General features: G+C 47.1%; 1 long non-coding RNA gene across 5 annotated transcripts in view; it reads left to right on the top strand.

The window, feature by feature from the left end:
• The window catches only part of LOC100577428, a 108,294-nt gene that overhangs the window by 82,416 nt on the left and 6,080 nt on the right, over positions 1 to 19,798 (top strand). The window contains exon 1 of one of the 5 annotated variants that reach the window (XR_003305957.1): positions 1,446 to 2,921. The exons of the other annotated variants lie outside the window; for them this stretch is intronic. This is a non-coding gene — a long non-coding RNA (uncharacterized LOC100577428). Of the gene's footprint in view, positions 1 to 1,445; positions 2,922 to 19,798 lie in introns of those variants that run through there. 5 annotated transcript variants of the gene reach the window in all.

Genomic DNA, 19,798 nt, shown 5'->3' with positions numbered 1-19,798 from the left:
CACACTTAGGGGCTTAAAATTCGCCGTAAATAATCACTGAGACAATACCACCCACCCCCTCGCCCCTCTACCCGCACCAATACCGAGTCGAAGAGCCGTACTCTCGCGCTTTTTCATCGTATCGAACGCCCACGCACACCGTCACCGCTATCACCATCATCGACCTCGTCGTCGACGTGGCCGTATTCGTAGTCGTTTCTCGTCCTCGTCCTCGTCCTCGTCGTCGATCCTTTCTCCGCTCATTTTCCAACCACCCCACCGTTCGATCCGTTGCGCCCTTCCCGTTTTTCGACTCCCTTTCACAGCCTTTCCTTTCTCTCGTTTCGCTCGCTCCGTTTCCTGTTCGTCGTTTCCTGTCGATATCCTCCGGCAAAATCCGGCAAAAAAGAGGAGAGAGGGGGGGGGGGCGGAAAAAGAAAGGAAGGGAAGAAAAAAGAGGTACGCGCGCGCGATATTCGGGACGCGGCGACCTGTGAGGGTGGGCGATGGGGTGGGTGAGAAAGGAAGCGCGAAAAACGACGCCGCGAGAGACTACGGCAATTTAGCCGGCGATGTAGCCAGAGCCGGGAATTAATCGGTGGATCGAGGGTTGCTGCTCTCCTCTCTCTATGTCTCTTTCTCTCTCCTCCTCCCTTCGAGCGCGTCGTTACGATTTTCTTTTAAATCCACCGAAACGCTAATGATATCGCATCTCCTTTCCGCTCGTATTCTCTCGCTCCTCGATTCGAGTCGGACGAACGATGGACACTTCCAAGTTGGAGGAATGAAACTCGCGGAATAATTAAAACGGCAAACTGAAGATGAATTTTTAGGTTAGAAATAATAATTCCATCCGAGAGATCTTTTTAATAGTCTCGTAAGAGGGAGAGGGAGAGAGATCCGCGAGAGATTTTAATTTTTTTCCCGAATATATAACTCCGGGTTTAAGAAGTCCCAAAGCATTTTTCCATCAACGTAATTTTCCTCGCCCCTGTAATTCCCGTTTTTCCTTCCCTGCTTTTAAATTATCCGCTTCTTTAAGCGCGCCTCCTTCGCCGGCAAAAAAAAAAAGAAGGGAAAAAAGAAACGGTGATATAATTGGAGAGCAACAACCCATTAACATTTCCGAACGAGACAGAGATACGAAATGGCCGCGTACGAAATTCGAGGAGACAAGGGAGAAGAAATTGGAGGAAAAATTGTGGATTTTTTTCTTTGATTCGATCCCCTTTCCCTCCCTCCTCCTCGCTCCTGTTCCTCGAGGGAGCAAGAAGAGTCTCGCGCCGTTAGAGTTTCAAGTGCGGATAAACCTCGGGTCAATTAGCGGAAACTAAGGGTGGGTGGGAAGGAGATGGTTTCGTTCCATCGAAGATTGATCGCCCTTCCGAGTTTCCATTAACAACGCGTTGGAAGATTTTTCAGCGTCAGATTTTTCAATGTGACGGGGGGGAGGGGAGGGAAAAAAGGGCCAAACAGATCGGTATTACCTACCCGGGCAAGCTGGTTAACGCGCGTGCAAAAAGATGGATACTTACTTCCATGGGAACTCTTTACATCCAGGCTTTTTATCCGGCGGTTGGACTCGATCGTAAAAAAAAAAAAAAAAAAACCGGGTGGTGGTCGATCGAGGCCCCATCCGCGAACCGAAGAAAGGAGGAAACGATAGCGGCCGGGGTTGACGTTAAATTTATGACCGGCTGTAAGCACGGCAACTCTCTCTCTCTCTCTCTTGCCCGATCTTTTTATCACTCCTTCCAAATCCTGCCAAGTGATTTTCATCGGCGGATCGCCTCGGGGGGAACGGGGAGGAGGAGGTGGAAGAGGAAGAGACGAGGAAACGCGCGCGTGGAATTAATTGAAACGGAAAGCGTCGAATTACCCGCGCGCACGTACAAGGAAAATGGGGGAGGGGGGAAGGTGATCCGTTACAAAACCTTGGAGAAAAATCGAACTTTTTCGACAATTCCTCGGGGGCTGTTCCCAACAACGCGCGCTCATTAGAACCGGCCGATAATTAAAACGGCCGAACGAAAAAGCCTACGTGTAGACAGCTGATCCATCGGTACACCACCCCCCTCCACCTCCCATCAGATCATCAAAAATGGAATTCTTTCTCGTGGAATGGAATTTTTCCTTTCTTCTTCTTTTTTTTTTTTTTTCGTGGAACAACTCGTCGAATAGGAAAGCGAGAAATCAAAAAGAAATCGAGATGAAATTCGCGTCTCGATTTCGTTTCGTATCGGGAATTCGATCGGGTAACAGCAGCTCGAGTGAATCTATCGAGATTACGAGGCCACGTAATGATACTTATTAACGCGATATTAGTACACGTATCTGGCTAGTTGCACGCGTCGCGATTAGCGCAGAGACCTGTTTCGTCCCTGACTATCAACCAACTTGTCTTTCCCTAGCTCTCTCTCTCTCTCTGTCTGCCTCGTTCGTGTGTCTCGCGACAAAATGCCTTTTGTCGGCCGCTGTAGTGGCAAACATGCATTTAACTTGGCAAGCTTCGTTGCATGCGAAACCGACGGAGCGAGAGAAAGGTGGTGGAGGCGCGGCAGACGATGGAAAGGGGAAGGGGGAAGGACTGGATGGACGACAAGGGTCAGCTGATAGCGGACAATTATCTCTCAGTTTAACCCGAGCGATCCGAGCCTCTGGCCGCGATGTTGTAAAACATTATTGTACGCAGTCGGTCGATCGTGCAGGGAAATCGGGTATCAACCTCGTCGAGGTCGAGGAGAATCCGAGTTCCTTCTCCGAGTTCCAGTTCCACGAAAAGTGTTGATCACGAAATGTTGTTTGTGATTCCAAAAGAAATCGTTGATTCGCGAGTTTTCGAGAGTTCACCGAACTCTCTCCCTATCTCTCTCTGTTTCTGTGCAGTACCGTACGTTTCCGATTGTCGAAATCTTGCTGGCTTTGATCTCTTTCAGAGTAAGGTGAGACGATAAGCGTATATATAAAAGCGATGTATAAAAGTAAAAAGGGGATAATAAATTGGTTGGATACATTGGTTTTTAATCGCGAGCGGACGATTTATTTCCATCTTGTTTTATCGGTGCAACTTTTGCGCTATTATGTCATCGGTTGGATTAGATTCCGCGACGTGGCATGGCGCGCCATTAACCTATCCCCTTGTTTTTCGCTGTAAACTGCAAGCTGTCAACGATAAGCGACTGGCGGTTTTCGTGGAAAGAAAGATATCGCGTAACGTCGATAATCGAAATTGGTGCTCGATAACTTCTCGTTTATTGTTTCAAGGAATCGCGAGTCCACGTGTTGGTGGATTTCTTTTCTTTTTTTTTTTAAAGTAAAGAGGAACGAATCAACGACGCGAACGGAAAAGTCGTTCCGAATGAATCGGTAAATTGATCGTAAATTGATCGAACTTCGTCTTTCCGAAGTGAGAGTTAAGAAAATAGCTTGGTCAGAATCCGTTCTCGTGGTCCACGCTGTTCCACTAGTTTCCACCGAGGTCGAGATTTCTCGTTAGAGGTTAATTCGCGCAATTGAGGCGAGGTTGCCATCTTAAAACGATTCTCCCTTCTCCCCTCCCCCTGCTCTCTGTCGGCTATCGTTCTCCCCTTACCAGCCTGGAAACGGTTTCCCATTTCGGATACCCAGGTCTCTACCCTGGCCCCTGTGTGACGCGACGCGGACGGGGAAACAAGCGGAAACGGATGCAGGGGCATGGAGGAAAAGCCACAAAGAGACAGACGCGGTTACGATAGCGGTGTGCGACAACGGGGCCGTGTAAAATACGACGCTGTGTAAAGAAACAGTGGATATGAACACGGGAAGAAGAATTCCAACGGTCCTTCTTTTCTCTCTTTTTCTCTTCCCCGTTAATTTCTATCCCGTAGAAAAACGATGGACGTTCTTGGACGCACGCTCGTTCGGAAAATTGTTGTAAAATTTTTGGATATGAAATTAATTCTCTGTGGAAATCAAAAGCCTTTTGAAAATGTACGAGTATTCTGTAAGACGAAGAGTGGTCTCGATGTGACGGGGGGAGGAGAGTAGTTTATGCTCTCTGAAATTAGTTTGTACACGGGAAATTTATCATAACCACCCACCCCCATCCCTGGCCTCGCTCCAGTAACGTAAATACTATCGTGAACGGTGCAGCCGTCGTTTGCGAGAAGCTGTTTCTCCTCGGGGGAGGGGGGAGGAAAGAAGAGGGTGGACCGGGGTCGATGTTCACCTATTCGGTCGGATTTCCATCCAACCGACGACGAGAATCCGTCGCGTTGAATACTCGTCACGAAACTAATGGCCCATTTCCGCCTTCGTTCCACTGTTTCTCCAGCTTGCTTTTCTTTCGCCTCGAGCCCTTCCTCCTCTCACCTCGTCTCCTCTTCTTTCCTTCCTTCCTTCCTTACTCCTTTTCTGTTTTCTCCTCGCACTTTTCGACGATTAAGGAGGGAGGGGGAGGCAGAGGAGGAGGAAATGTCGGAGGCAAAGGGCAGCGAACAGGGACGGTGAAGAACAATTAAGTGGATTATCTTTCGTGATTCTCTGAAAAGAACGGTGTCGAGGGGGGGAGGAAGGAGGTGCGCGCAACGTCGACCCTCGTTCCCTTTTGATAATTGTCCTGAAGAGTAGATGTTGACCTTCGCGTGACGGCCTCCCCCTCGCCCCCCAACTAGGAAAGATTTGTCTTTATCGGTGGTTTCATTACTGGTGGGCTGCGGTTTACCAAGGATACCGCTCGCTTCGGTTTCCCTATTACAATATAATAATGCCTGATGGATAGATCGGATAACGATCCTATGTTCTCGCCCGTTTTCGAATCTTCCCTCGATGTCTGTCGTTTCCTCTATCGATTTGCTTTCTTTTTTCCTTTTCCTTTTTTTTTTTTTTTTTTTTAATTCACTTTACTATCGCGCGATCGAAATAGTAAACTCTCGGCAGAAAGTTACTCGCTCGAACGATTCTTTTCGAAACTTGGGGTTTTATCGCGTTCGCGACTCTTTTTCTTTTTTCTTTTTTTTTTTTCGAAAACAGGGTGATGGGAACAGATCGAGACGGGAGAGATTGGAGAAAAATAGCGAAGTACGAGGATAGGATTGGGAGAGGCGAGCGAGGAGGGAAGGGGAGGGTGTGTAGATGGAACAGTTCAATGGCCGGAAAGCACAAAACCGATGCTGGAAATAATGCCTCTCGTAGCGTAGCGTGCGGAAAAATCGCAACATGGCTGTCGCGTCACATGCACTTTTCACTTTTTTTTTTTTTTTTTTTCGCGATTTCTCCGCGATTGATTGACAGATCATACCGTCCCGGCCGGCCGGTATCTCTCCTCTCTGTCGGGGGTAATATTCCAGGCCCGGAGCCGTGCTACCTCCGTGTCGTTCCGTTTCGCTCGAGAAAAATTCGACCAGCTGTCCGGCTTACTGACAGATCGTATTTACGAATGCTCGGGCAAACTTTAACACGCGTTTCTCGACCATTAACCGTGATGATGATTTAGATGCCGCTCGAGAACATTCACGCTTCCTCCGCTCATTGATTACTCGAAAAGGAAACGCTTTTTTTTATCCATACACACATCAACGCAACGCTTTTCGACAAAAATCTCGGATAAATTTTCATATTCAAGTCGTATCGATTGCGCGAACATGAGCCTCGAACATCTCGATCGTTTTCTCCCTCGACGCGTCACCAGTGAAGAGAATTTTCATCGAGAATTTCGAGGAAACGTAAAAGAAGAGAGGAGTTGTGCGGAAGGAATGAGCGTTGGCTGATAGGTGAAGGGCAAAGATCGTGGAAGAGAGGGGAGGGCGATCTCGGACGATCCAATAAAAAGTAATGGTTCGAAAATCGAGGGGATCTTTGGCGAAAAGTCGCCCCGACACCTTTTAAGCCCGAAGACGGACGTTCCTCCATCCACCCCTTTTCGTTTTTCCCCTTTTAGCTTAAATTCGACGCGACACGATTGCGATCGCATCGTAGAGAGGCGAAATTAAGCTGCAGTTAAGTGCAGGCCTGATGAAAAATTAACGGTGACTGGAGGCGCGGATTTCCTTCGTTTCGCCTTTATGGAAATTTCGGGACGAAATTGTTTTCCCTTCCATCCCTTCTCTCTCTCTTTCCCTCCCTCCCGTTCGTCCATCCTCCTCCTCCTCCTCCTCCTCCTCCTCTCCCCACGCTCTGCTTCGCACAAACGAAATTGTTTTCGAAATTTATTGGGACAGACTGCACCGCTGCTCGTCATCCCCGTGACGATTTGTGATCTCGATCCATCTGTTATAGCAGCCTCCGTCGTGTCGTGGACACATTGCCATGATATTAATCGTAAAGAAAGTTACGAGACTGTTGATCGTTGAAACGAAAAACGTTTCGATTATCGTCGTGAGCTAAAATGATTAAAAGTAACGATAACTTTTGCTGGGCAGCAAGATTCTCGTCCACGATTATTCTTCTCCTCGAGTCGAGGATATCGAATGGTTTCCAAATACACGCGATAAAGCGCGATAAAATTGCGGCACCGGTATCGATACTCGCCTTATCGTGAATCAATCACCTGATAGCGAGAGACTCGTTTCGAACGGATGCCTCGTCATTTTCGCGACTCCCTTCCCCCCTCCTCCTGATTGCCTTTCAATTTTCGCATCTAGACACGTCGTCGAGATCGAGATAATTAATTCGAGAAACTCGTCGAGCCTCGATGATTATCTTTTTTTTTCTTTCTTTCTTTCTTTTCTTTCCTTTCTTTCTTTTTCCTCCGGCAAACTCGACCCGCCCGAGAGAACTCGAGGCACAATTTCATTCCCAATAATCATCTTTCCCCCGCGTCGAATTGAAAATTTTCCAACTTTGATCCTTCGTCCTAGAGGGATGAAAGAGGGAAGCGCAAGGAAGAGGCGAGGCCAATAGTTATCAGACGCATCGTATCCCGGAAGAATTTTTCCTTGCACACACTCTTCTCTTCTCTCCTCTCCTCTCCTCTCCTCTCCTTCCCACATCGTGGAAACCGTTCTCTATTCCTCTTTCCGTTCCTCTCTCTCTCTCTCTTTCTCCCTTTCTCCTCTCCTCTTCACATTTATCCGTGGAAAGCTCGAGCCGCCCATTATCGCTGGAGAGATAATTAAAAAGGCAGGCGCGGGAGAGATATTAAAGCGTCGAAGAGAGGGTAGGCCCTTATCAGCGGGCCGTTATCGTTCGACGGCCATGTTGGGGTCGACTTGTTCTCATCCTCTTTGCATCTCTGTTTCTTTTCGCCGTCTTCTCATTTTCTCTCTCTCTCTCTCTCTCTTTTTTCCCTCTCATCTTCGTACAATACTCTTTTCATCTTGGAAAGCATTTCTCTCTTTCCTCCCCCTCCACCCTCTCCCCGCGATATCGATAATCGTTTAACGGTCTAGATTATCGTATCGAATACCGGTATCGTCCCATCCCCCTCTGCTCAGCCGGCAGTCGGAGATTAGAGAACACGGTCGTCAATGTTTCCGATCGATAGCTTATCCGATCGACAGCGTTTTCGACGCTTTTCGAACACGGGAAGAATTGCCGCTTCCCCGACGAGGCGCTCAACGTTCCTTCCGATTCCCTTGCCTCTTACTAAACATCTTGCCCATCATCAGCCCTCCTTCCCGTTTTATTTTTTTTCATCGTTTCCATGATCCATCGATTGAGGATCTCGAGTCTTTCTTCGACGAGCGAAAATAATTTCCTCCTTTAATCGCGTAATTTATGGCGCAAGATTGTGTCACGTATCTCGCGTATAACTCGCGAGATTCTCGCGAGATGGTGTAAAAGGAAGGAAAATGGAAGAGATCTCGAGGGGAGGAGGGAAGGAACCGGTGACGTCAGGCCAGCCGCTCGACATCTTATTTCCTACGTGTCCGATACCGTACGAGTAATCTACAAAAGGAACAGGGCCAGCTGCTTTTCCTCCTCCCCCTTTTTGTTTCTTTCCCCTTTATTCCAGGTTGGAGAACCGGCGGCGTGCGAGAATGCGCACGCCGGATCCTCGACGATTCCTGTCCCGCCTCTAATGTAGATCTCTCTCCCGATAAACTTATCGGCAGACGAAAGGGGAAAATTGCACGCTCCACGTCGATGCTAAGTTCGAGAGAGAGAGAGAGAAGAAAGAATGAAAAGAAGAGAAGAAAAATTCGCTTTTCATTCGCTCGCGTCACTCGACCTGTAAATCGCGAGAGATCCGGCGGCGAGAAACTGATTTCTATCTCGTGTCGTCTCGTCGCCGAGAGAAAAAATCCGTGCACGCGTGTGCGCGCGTTCTAACAACGTACGCGTGGTACGAAACGGATGCGTTAATATTCTTAGAAGAAGAATACGTTCCTCTGCGCGTGGCGCGTTTTCTCTCAGGGGCGTGGGTTGCTCTAACTTGGACCTAACGCGACGAAGAAGAGGAGGAGGAGGAGGAAGAGCACGATCGTATAATAGGCATCGATGCAACATTTATTACGTAACGAGGTAATTCGAGATTCGAGGGATAGATAAAAGAAGGTTTACGATTCAATTTTTATTATACGCCGAGCAACTCGAGGCTCGTTCTAACGAGGCATCCGTCGTGGCTCGATTCGTCTAGCCTATCTCTGCGCGCCTTTCACACCGGCACTCCACCGTACGTACCACCATTTAGGAACGAATGAAAAGATTGGGCGCAATTGTCTCGTCCTGTATCGCGTGGCCCCTCCCCTCCCCTCCCAAGCTTTCGTGGCGAGCGGCCACCGCGGACGGATGTCAGAAAATTCTCGAGGAACCGAGAGTCGAGGATATTGAACGGCGAAGGAGGAGGAGGAGGAGGAGGTGCGCGCGATAATCGCGTAAACACCGGAAATTATTCGAGTCGAATTAAAATCATCCGACCGCTCTCGTTCGTTGCGTGGGCGTGTTTACTTATTAGCGGTTTCGTCGCTGTTTAAACCGGATAGTATCCGGAAACAATGGCTCGTCTTGATTGGGCTGATGCATCGGTGCTAATTCTCTTCTGCTCGAAACTCGATCGAGATTTTTCGATTCGATTCTCTCTTCCTTTCGCTCCCTTTTTTCGAATTTACATTATTCTTTTTCCTCTTCTTCATAGAAAATTTTATTTGTTTCCCTTCTCCAGATCCTCTTGGCCGGAAGATAGATTTGTCAGATTTCCTTAATTTCACAATTAAACTCCCTTAAACGCGCCCGCGCGTTAAAACTCGCGCCACCCCCTCCACGTCCGCGGGACCATCACTTTTTCCACCCCGCAGGGCGGCGTAATATTATTAATGCCGAGTGAAGTTAGACCCACTTCTGTCAGAAACGTCTCGTCCCACCACGTTATTTTCTCCCGTGTTCTCGCGTTAATACAGCATCTCGTAATCGGGGTTAATTAAAACGCTCGGCGCGAAATTAACAATGCATCTCGACGCCACTTTATACAGCGTCTCCGTTAATCTCGCGTTAATCTCGCCTTCCCCCCGAAAAAATTTATCCGATTTATTCGTCCCTCCCTTGCTGCACTATCCATCTGCACGATCCTCACGATCCTAGAAGAGCGTAGAAGAAGAAGAAGAAGCTTGGACGACACGATCAAACGAGACACGTTGGCGTCGACGCGTTTGCGGTCAAGAACGACGTTATCGATCAAAAGGCTGACACGTTTGGGAAAGGGGGGAACACGATGGAGACGAAAGAAACGTGGTGCGATCCAAAAACGCGAGATCGCGTTGCCTAAATCGACGCGAACCGAATAACGGAGGAGAAGGGTAAAGGGATAGGGAGGCCTAGGAGCACGCGACGTTAGCCCACTTTTATCAAAAGTTGGCGTCTCTCTCTTTCTCTCTCTCCCTTGCTGTTACTCTCTGCGGTGCCGTTACTTTTCCGCCCTTTGGAACGAAAGAGGAGAAACGAGCTTGCTCGAAACCGTCGTTGCCGTTTACGAGTTACGGCGCATCGCTCTGTAACACGAATACATATTGCCTGCTGGCGGTAGCGGTGCAATTAACATCACTCCAGCTTCAAACCCTCTGTCCGATGACTGACGAAGGACGAAACGAGGCGAGGCCTCATCGAAGGGAGAAAGAAACCGAGAGAGACAGAGAAGGACGGCCGGGCGGAGAGGAGAGTAATAGTTTTCCCAGTCTCTCTTTCCCTCTCCGTACAGTCTCTCCTCGTCTCTCGCAGCCTCCCCTTAACCAACCTCTCCCTTCACGGTCGCCATAGCAACCGCTCTCTCTCTCTCTCTCTCTCTCTCTCTCTCTCTCTCTCTCTCTCGTTTCCTCCCTTTCCGTCCAACTCGCTCTCTTTATTTTCCCTCTCTCCTCTCTCTCTCTCTCTCTCTCTCTCTCTCGTTCTATGGCCGGCTTCGCCCTTGCCACACACACTCCGACCGTCCCAAAAACATTGACCTTAGCATCGAGATTGCCTCGTGCTCTCTCGCGTACGCATCCCGTATTCATCGGGTCCCGCGTGAATCGAAAGCGGAAGCTGACTACTGTCCGATCGAAACCGTTCCACCCTCCTCCATCATCTCTCTCTGTCTCTTCCTCCCCCTGTCTCTTCCTCCGTCTCTCCGCCGTCTGGGTCACAGGAGGATTGGAGATTGCTCTCCACCGATGGACGCGCTCTCGAATGGAGAACCACTGGGAGGGAGAGGGGAGGGAGGCGAGACACGTGCGTGGTTGCAGAGAAGAAGCAGCTCGGAGAGCTCGATCGCTCGATGCTCTCGCTCGCTCCCTATCGATTTTCCTCTCGTGCTCCGTTTTGCGCGATCCCCCGCCCTCCCCGGCCGGGGCCAACGGTGTCTAACTACCACCGCTTTTTTAAGAAACGCTTTATTAGCAGGCCACGATGCGATAAACGCGCGAACGAAAAGTCGTAGAGGGAAGTCGTAGTCTCTTAGTCAACCGCGGCGGATTGCTTATCGGATTCCGATGGGGAAAACGGAAAGGGAGATTGTCGCAACCAGCCCTTCGGTCGGGAAATAGGCATCGGCCGTTCGAAAATAGAGCATCGGTGCACTCTGATAACCGCCGAATAATTTATCACAGTCCTCCTTGCAAGGTGGAGTGTGGAAAGTGTGCGTTGCGTGCGCGCGTATGTGTATATGAGTGTATGTGCGCGGAAAGGCGTCGGTCGTCCGCACGTTCGACGACCCCTGACGTCGTTCGAACACCCTTCGATCAGATTAAACTCTTTACGTGGGCCGTGGAAACGCCGGCAATTTATCGATTAACGAACACCTTTAACGAACACACCACCCCTCCCACGTTTTCGAAGAAAATTACGTGTACTACGCGTACTACGTCCTCGGCTGGGAGAAGAGAGAGAAGAGAATCTTTCCTCGAACAAATCGAGATCCAACCTCTCGTCTCTCCTTTTATTAACTCTCTGAACATCCGACCGGTCGAAAGATCGAAGAAGAGGAGAAGAATATCGGCCAAATTATCGAAGGTCAAGTCGCGAAAAGTTTCCTCCAACTCGTTCGAGTTCGAGTCGAGCGGATTCGATAATTAGCGGAGCTCGTTTGGGGAGGGGGAGGGGAAAAAATCGCGGAAAATACGGGGAAAGGGTGAAGACAAGGTCGGATAATCTGATTAACCAAAGTGTGTCTGATCGTTTAAGGTCGGGGCCCATCGTTTTCATCGGGTCTCTTCCGCTATCTTGCCCCCGATGCTTACTCTCTGTTTACTCTTTGCTCCCGCTTTGCATACCCGAATGAAGCGAGGAGTGTTCCCGAATCCATTAACCGCCGTTTCAGCTTCCGTTTACTTAACACCCGTCACCCGCCCGACCCACCTCGGCGAATCTGCCAAGAAAGCAAAAACCTTTATCGGCGACGAGGAGGAGGGTCTCTCTATTACCGCGAGAGATGAAAAAAAAAAAGAAAAAGATAGCCGCTCAAACACCAATCTTCTTTTCCAACTGGCTCCGTTTTTTCCTTCCGCCCGAACGAAGAAGCGGAAGAATTATTATTTATCCCCGATAACGAGCAGGTGGTACGATTATCCTCCCTCCTCCCCCTCCGTTACACCTCCGACTGTCAACTGCAACGTCAACGCGAATTACCCGCGACTCGACGAACCGAAGAACCAGAAGCGAAGAACCCCCCCTCTGCCCCAATCTCCGTGTTTCTATCTCGGTGTAACAAACTTCTCCCCCCGTGGCTGCTTACCACCGTGCTTCATCAATTTTAATTAAATCGGCCTTACGTAAACCGTCATTCCCAGAAGGTTGGCAATTCTGCTAGGTGAACGCCAACTTGCTCCTCCCGCGTCGTATCCCTCCACGATTTGTCGAAAAAAAATTTCTTCGAACGATTGCCGCCCCATCCTCCTCCTGCTCTTCCGGGGAGGAGAGATCTCGTTTTTTACGAGGGAAAAAGGGAGGAGAAAAATAAACGGAACGGATTTGCAACGGTGCTCGAGCTATCGATGGCTGAATTCTTAATCGAGTGGAAACAGATAATAGATGGAAAAAGTCATCATCCTATTAACCCATTAAACGCGCCGATGCCTTATTCACGCGCCCCTCTTTTACTCGAACGTGAGAATTTCTTCGTCTCTGTCGACGTACGTGCCTCGTTCGAGAGGTGCTCCTTTATTTATTCAACTTTTTGTATCAGCGTCGAACGATTTACAAAATTGTAAACGATTTTCCGAGGAGGGGGAGGATAAGGTCAAGAAAGACAAAACGATATCCGGTCCGATACGAATTTGCATACGTAATGGTCGGCCGATTGCGTAACGGCCATCATCGCGATAACTTCGATTCCACGGAAAAATGTGTTTGCCGTGGTGCTCTTCCCCTCCCCTCCACTTCCCTCCCCTCCCCCCTACGAAACTCGATATAAATATTTATCAGAAAGTAAACCGGGCACCGGATACGGAAAGGAACGATATAACGAACAAAGCCGTAAAGTTTCGAGGAGTAATTTGAATTTTAAAAAAATCGCTATCGTCATCGATGGTTTCTTTCGCTTTCCTTTCGTCGTCGAAAGGAAAAAACTCGCGGCTTGCAGTTCGCGATGCGAACAATTAGCTCCATTGTCCCGCCTCGAAACCACTTGTTACAAGATCTTTGCTATCATCTTGTCCAGAGAGAGAGGAGAGGAGAGGAGAGGGGGTCGGCTCTGGATCGGTTTTGGCTCTTTTTTTTCTCGCTTCGTTGAAAAAAGTTCGATCGCGTCGGAGCTCCCCTCCTCTCCCCCTCCATTCCTTCGCTTTTTTTCGATGGCGGAGAGAAGTTGGGCGAAGGTGACGCATAAATTGCACGCCCCGCGCCGTTTCAATTTTCCGTCGTAATTTCGGGGCTTTTAAAAAAGTTCCGCGTAAAATCTCATTTCTTCCGTGGAAAGCAATATTTGCATGCGCCGACAAGCTAATATCACTGTTTACTTGGGAAACATAATAATCGTCCGGCGTGCGAGCCAAGTTCGCTCGGGGAAAAATGGTGAATTCTTGCCGCTGGGCCGCAACAGCTTTTTTAATATCGATAGAAAAAAAAGGGGGGGGGAAGGAAAAGAAGAGGAAAATTCGGAAATGCTTTTCGAAAGCGCGGTTACATTTCCCGAAACGAAAAATCGTCGAGAAACTTTAATAATCTTGGACGGGATTGTTAAGAAAGGATTGGCTTCTCCGATTTTCCTTTTCCTCTTATTCCCCTTTTCTCTTTTTCTTCTCAATTTTTTTCCTCTTTCATTCTCTTCCCGCTGTCGTTACGTTGCATAACAACAACGATATTAAACGGTATATTTACCAAACGATTTCGAAAAACCGCGCATCAATCCCTATTTACTATTTTCTTCATGGAAGAGGGGCGAATAATAATACGAATCACGTAACGCGGCTAGAGCGGGATCGGTATAAACAGCTTGCGTAATAAATATCGAGGCAACGATCGATCGAGGCGGGTAAACACAAAGTTTCGAGGCGAGTGAATGATGGTTCCGCGAATGGAGCACGGGACGATTTGCTTCGGAGAGAACGGAATCGAGAGATATGGCCGAGATAGGATAGAACGCTCGATCTCCAGAGAGATCTCCAAGTTTTCCTTGGTGAGAATTCCCCCGAATTTTTCGATCGTAGAAAAATTTTTCCCAACTCGTGACGTCGAGGCGTCAAGGGGTCAATGAACAATGATGCGTTCTCGAAGGATGGAATAACGATGATAAAACGCGAAAGCTTATTATGCGTCTATATAGACACACGTGTGTGTGTATTAAAATCGGGGAAAATTATAATTTCAGATCTCGAATTAGCATTTCACTTACGTCCGCTTACGTTGATGGGGGAAAAAGAAAAAAATATGAATATGAACAAACGAAATCAACCAATCGAGAGAGTGTCGACTTGTCGACGTGGTGACGACGTGAGGCGAGAAAATGGTCGGCCTGGAAACAACACGCTGTCGAACATTGTTGTTAATCCAGTTTCGATATCGATAACGGGAGCGATAAAGATATCGGTTCCCGTATCGATTACGAAGGGATCGCGCCACGCGTTGTATTTTAGAAGTTGCTTCTGGAAAAGAAGAAAAAAAAAGAAAAGAAAGAAAGATAGAAAAGAAAAATCGTTAATACCGAGCGAAACTTCATAATGGATACTCGCGATACTCGTTCTTGTGTCGAAATTAACGACGAAATCCCGAGCCCATCGTGGACCAGGTCAGGCGTGCGCAAGAACGCGCAAAGCCGCGAAGAAAGTTTGAATAAAAAAAAAAAGAAAAAGAAAGAAAGAGAAGAGGAAAAGGCTCTTCTTTCGTTTCGAACATAAAGGAGTCGCGAAAGTTTTTTTCATTAATTTCGAAGAGAGTACGAAACGCGTCTCGCAAGATTAGCTAACATGTTGAACGTTGCAACATGTTGCAATGTTTCGATTTTTTTTAGTTTTAGATTCTACTTCTTACTTCCGTACCGCTTTTTATTATTTTATTTTTCGTTAACGAATCCCTCTCCCCGGGCAAATAATATTCTGGAAAATATAATTTGCCGGATAGAAGATTTGATTTTCAATTTTCATCGATATTTACCGTCCCTCACCTCCCCTCTTCTCCCCTCCCCTCGGCATGCTAATTAAATTGAACATTTTATTGCCAATCAAATTCGAAACGATTTTGCCCATTCGCATTTTCCTATCCCGATAAATTTGATTTTAATCAATATATCGATATAAACCCTCTCCCGATTATCTCGCTGAGAACAGTTCCCCGAACTATTCTCTTTCCCTTTTCTTTTTTCTTTTCGCCCCCCTCTTCTTTCCTCTTCCGCGATAAAAATCGCGTGGAGTTTCGTTAGGAAGAAGAAGAAAAAAAAAATGAAACGTTTTCATACGACACCGTTCAACCGTATAACAACGATAATTCGAATGCAATGGTCGGCACATTAGCATTTCGTGCCCTCGGAGACCCCCGTCACCTTTGACCCTGTCGTCGAAACGGCTTCCCGTCGAATCTTCTTTCTTCGTCGAGCGGCCAAGTTTACCGGGTGTTCAACGAAAAAGCCGTTCCTCGTTGGCTCTTTTGAATAAAAGGGGAACGTTGGCCTGGATTTAACAGGCTCAACGGGGCAAAGGAGGAGGGATGGATGGATTCATTCTTGGCTTTCCCTGCTCCTTGCAGGCGAAAATGGAGATTCGTGGAACAAACGTGATCACCGGACTTTCTTTCTTTTTTTTTTCTTTTTCTTCTTTTTGCGGGAAGCGCGAACATTCCGGATCCGGGTTTTATTCCGATTTTTTTCTTTTTTCCTTCCGCGACAATCAACCCGTTCAGTGGCGAAACTTTTTCCCTCTCGCGTTCCTCTCTCTCTCTCCATTTTCTTCACAAGCGGAGAGAGGGTGTCGTTCTTTTCTCTCTCGATAATCTCGAAGGGACGAAAGATGAGAGTTTACAGTTTTTTTAAAAATTCTCTCTCGACTCGATTTCCCCTTCCTTCCATTCGTCACAGGGATTCGTCATTCTTAGGAATCGATCCTTACGAAAACGAGACACTAGACTTGGAAGGATCGAGAATGGAGGAATCCTTTGATTATAGGGGCGAGCAACGAGGTTATACTTAATTATGAAAAGCGGCGATACTTCGCGATGAAAAAGAGAGAAGCAGCATGCCGCTCCCCTGTAACCGTCTCGAAAAGGATTCTCGAAAAGGGAGAAAGCAAGGAGAGAAATTTCATCTAGCTGTGTCGAGAAGCGGAGTTTTCGAGTCGGCAGATGAACTTTGAAGGGCCTTGAAGCCGGTGGTGGTGGTTGGTAGTGGTGGTGGTGGTGGTGGTGCTGGCGGTGATGGTGGTGGTTGGTAGTGGTGGTGGTGGTAGTGGTGCTGCTGTTGCCGGTGGTGCTGATGGTGCCGCTGACTGCGTACAAACCTGCCGCGGCAACGATTCTTCGCTCTCGCGAGTTGTGCACGCGAACGAAACGTTCACGGACGAGACACGGCCGCCTAGACGAGACCTCGGCATGTGTCTCGGCGAATTTTCGTATTTCCTCGAGAATTATGCTAATTATCAGGCACGGTGTCGCGACAACGAGTGTTTTACCTCGTGCACGTTGTTTCGACGACCGAAGAAGAGCCGCCTCGAGCGTTATTTCGTCTCGACGAGAATGTAAGAGAGAGAGAGAGAGAGAGAGGGGAGGGAGAGAGAGAAAAAACAGAGCGGGAATGGATGGCACACGGTCCGCTGGCGGAGACACGACAACACGGGCTACCAGCTCCGGAAGAAATCGATTTATCCGCCATTCCACAGCTCGCAGGTCCGCACTCCTTTCTGACGAAACACGTTCGATTCATGGGACAAATTGAGACGGACGAAAATACATACGATCGATCGGGCCGTCTACCGTTATGTCGGCATTTGGAAATTTGATTTGACGAGATAGCTTTTAAATTTTTACGCTCGAATTGAAATTTTTTTTTTCATTTCTCTTCTTTTTTCTTTTCTTTCTGATGAATATTCAGATCTTGGCGCCGAAGGGAGGGGAGAGGGAAATAAAAAAAAAAAAGAAACAAATATATAATTTAAATTTCTCAAGATGAGAAAATAGTTAAAAAAAAAAAAAACTGGTGAAATTAAATTCGAATGTTTCTCGAGCGGAGGCTCAAGGTGAACTGTGTAAAAGCTCGCCCAGTCTTTGAGAATACGTAAATGGAACGAGTCTGCATTTTGTGCACATACCCGCTGGGACTTGCCCGCCACCCGTTGCAATGAAACAAACCTTTGAGAACGCGTGTCTTTTTCTAGGGAACAGAGACAGAGAGAGAGAGAGAGAGCGAGAGATAACATTTCTCAAATTCAATCCGAATAGAGTTATAGAGATTTTCTGTATTGGATTTCCTTTACTGGATCCACCTCCCCCCCTCATTTCGTTTCCCGACGAAATTTTTTACTGAAGCTGATCGGTTAATAAAAACACGATTATTCGGGGGCGTTGATTATGCAAAAAAAAAAAAAAAAAGAAAGAAAAAAAGAACGGATAAACGAAATGATTAACGAATCATCGTGTAACGCGATCATTGCCGATAAACAGCGAAATATCCTATCAACCTGTCGAAAATAATCGACGACACGGAGGAAATTGTCAACTCGTTATAATGGATGTTACATTTAATTGGAAAGAAGCATCGATCGACATATTAATCAACATTTACTCGTCGAGTACGAAACGAACGAATCGTTCAAATTTGGTACCAATTGCATGTCCTCTTGCTCCAATCAAAGTCATCAAACACGTTTGTCAAATAAATGGACAATTAATACCTCGCGATAATAAATCATCGGTAGAAGGAGGGGGGAGAGAGGGGGAGGAGGAAGGGAAGTTAACAAGTTCGATTTTGAAGACCGTGAAACAATGTATAATGGATCCGAATTTTTTTTTTTTTCTTCTTTTTTTTTTTCCTCCTTTTTTTTTCCCCCAGTTATCTAACTGTTAGCTAGGTGATAAATACAATGCCACGTTTCCGCGGTTTGATAAGTTCGATCGAGATAGCGGCAAAGCAAGCGATAACGAGGAGTAATGCGTTTTCATTCAACGCTCGTTTAAAAAATTTCTTACATATATATATATATATATATATATATATATATATATATATTTATCGTATATTCTGTTTTAACATCGATCTTCGATCTTTCGATCCTCGGATATAGCCTCTAAATTAATCACGAGAAAGGGAGGCCTTTACCTCGTTCTCCTCGATCCCTCAATAGGAATTTCAAAGTCCACCAAATAATTAACCGATGAGTGTCTCTCTCTCTCTCTCTCTCGCTTTCTCGTTTCAACGAAAATGCGCCCCTATCGCAAATTACACACCATCGAACGTGTCCCGAATCTAGCTCTTAATGAATCATAATTTCCCGATCCGCTGATTCCCTTTTCTCTCTCTCTCTCTCTTTCTCTTTTCCCCGTTTCCGACAGTGGTGCAATGGTTGAAAAAAACGGAGAGCCGTAGTCGGAGAGCCTCTTGGAAATGGAAAAAGAAAAAAAGGGGGGAAAAAGTCGTGAGAACGAGGCGGAAAGTGGGTGGACCGACTCGCAAACGCGATATCTTGCTAACGAGCCAGTAATGTGCGGCGAGCCGCGCCAATAATTTCAATTTATCGATGTCGAAGGTGGCGTGGCTAGTTGGAGTGGATGCCTTTGAAAAGGGCGTGTTGCACGTTCTTCTGGAGAAAAAAAAAAAAAAAGGAAAAAATATTTCTTGCCTTGTTCTCCTCCCTTATTCCCTTCGATCGTCTCTCTTCTCTTCTGAATATTAATTCGAATTAATTCCCCCATACGTATATATATATGTAACTGTTAAAAGGAATCTCTCGTGCACTCTCGTACGTTATATCGTAAATAAGTTAGTTAGTCTCGAAGCAAGATAGATCGGACGTATCGATTAGCAGGGGGAGGGAGGGAAAGGGGTTCGCATAACCGAGATGCAAGATTTATGCTTGTCGATTAGGTTGCACGCTCGGAACAATTGAAAATACGGCGTAATGCGGGCCACGGTAATGAACACCGTGGGGTATGCGGTGAGAATTAAGAGAAGCTCGTTCAAAAATAACACCTGTGACGACCCGTGTTCGGATTGGATGCCTCTATAAAATTATCCTCCAACACTCCCATAAAATTATCCTCGGGTTAAATATATTATTTCTGCGAATAACCCGCCGAAATTCATCCGTAACCGCGGCCGATTATAGACGCATCCGATAGAAACTGTTCCGAATTCTTCGCTTTTTCTTATCATCTATTATCGGCTCTGTGCCCTCGGGAGGGCACAGACTCGCATTTTCTTTCTTCTTAACCGAATTTTTACACCGGGAGATCGCCTTCATTAAGGAACAGTGACCTGGGAAATCGAGATTATTCTCCTCCGGTTCTCGTGGCGTAATCAGTGCGTGGGTGTATCGCGGGACCGAATCTTCGCCGTCATTAGCAGGAAAATTTGCTCGCCCCTTGGGAATCTGTTGATCTTGGAAATTCAGAAAGTTTAGAGAGGTGATCGAATTCGTCGTCGTCGTCGTCATTCTCCATCCGCAAATTTTCCTCTCCATTCGCAAAAGCGGAGTTCCAAATCTTGTTCAAAATTTACCGATCGATCGGTAACAATTTCGTTAAAGATAAAGAGGAAGTCGTATTTTTCTTTTTTTCGATGCACGTGAAATTAATTTTCTCTCCCGAAGTTGCTTCGCCATTTTACAGTCATTCCTCTTTCCCATCCATCCTCGAAACTAGCACGAGGGTTGAATAAAAAAAGATTACACGGGGTATACTACGGGGATACCGGCCAAGTAGCCTTGTCATTCCAACGTCCCCGGAGATTGACCATAGCGTACACCGTAAATAGAAAACGACGAATAAAAGAAGCTGGTCCGGTTGAACAAGGGAT

This window comes from Apis mellifera, linkage group LG13, assembly GCF_003254395.2.
Source record: "Apis mellifera strain DH4 linkage group LG13, Amel_HAv3.1, whole genome shotgun sequence".
Lineage (NCBI taxonomy): Eukaryota > Metazoa > Arthropoda > Insecta > Hymenoptera > Apidae > Apis > Apis mellifera.
The sequence above is the reverse complement of the archived record's forward strand: the minus strand, read 5'-3'. Positions and strand labels throughout refer to the sequence as shown.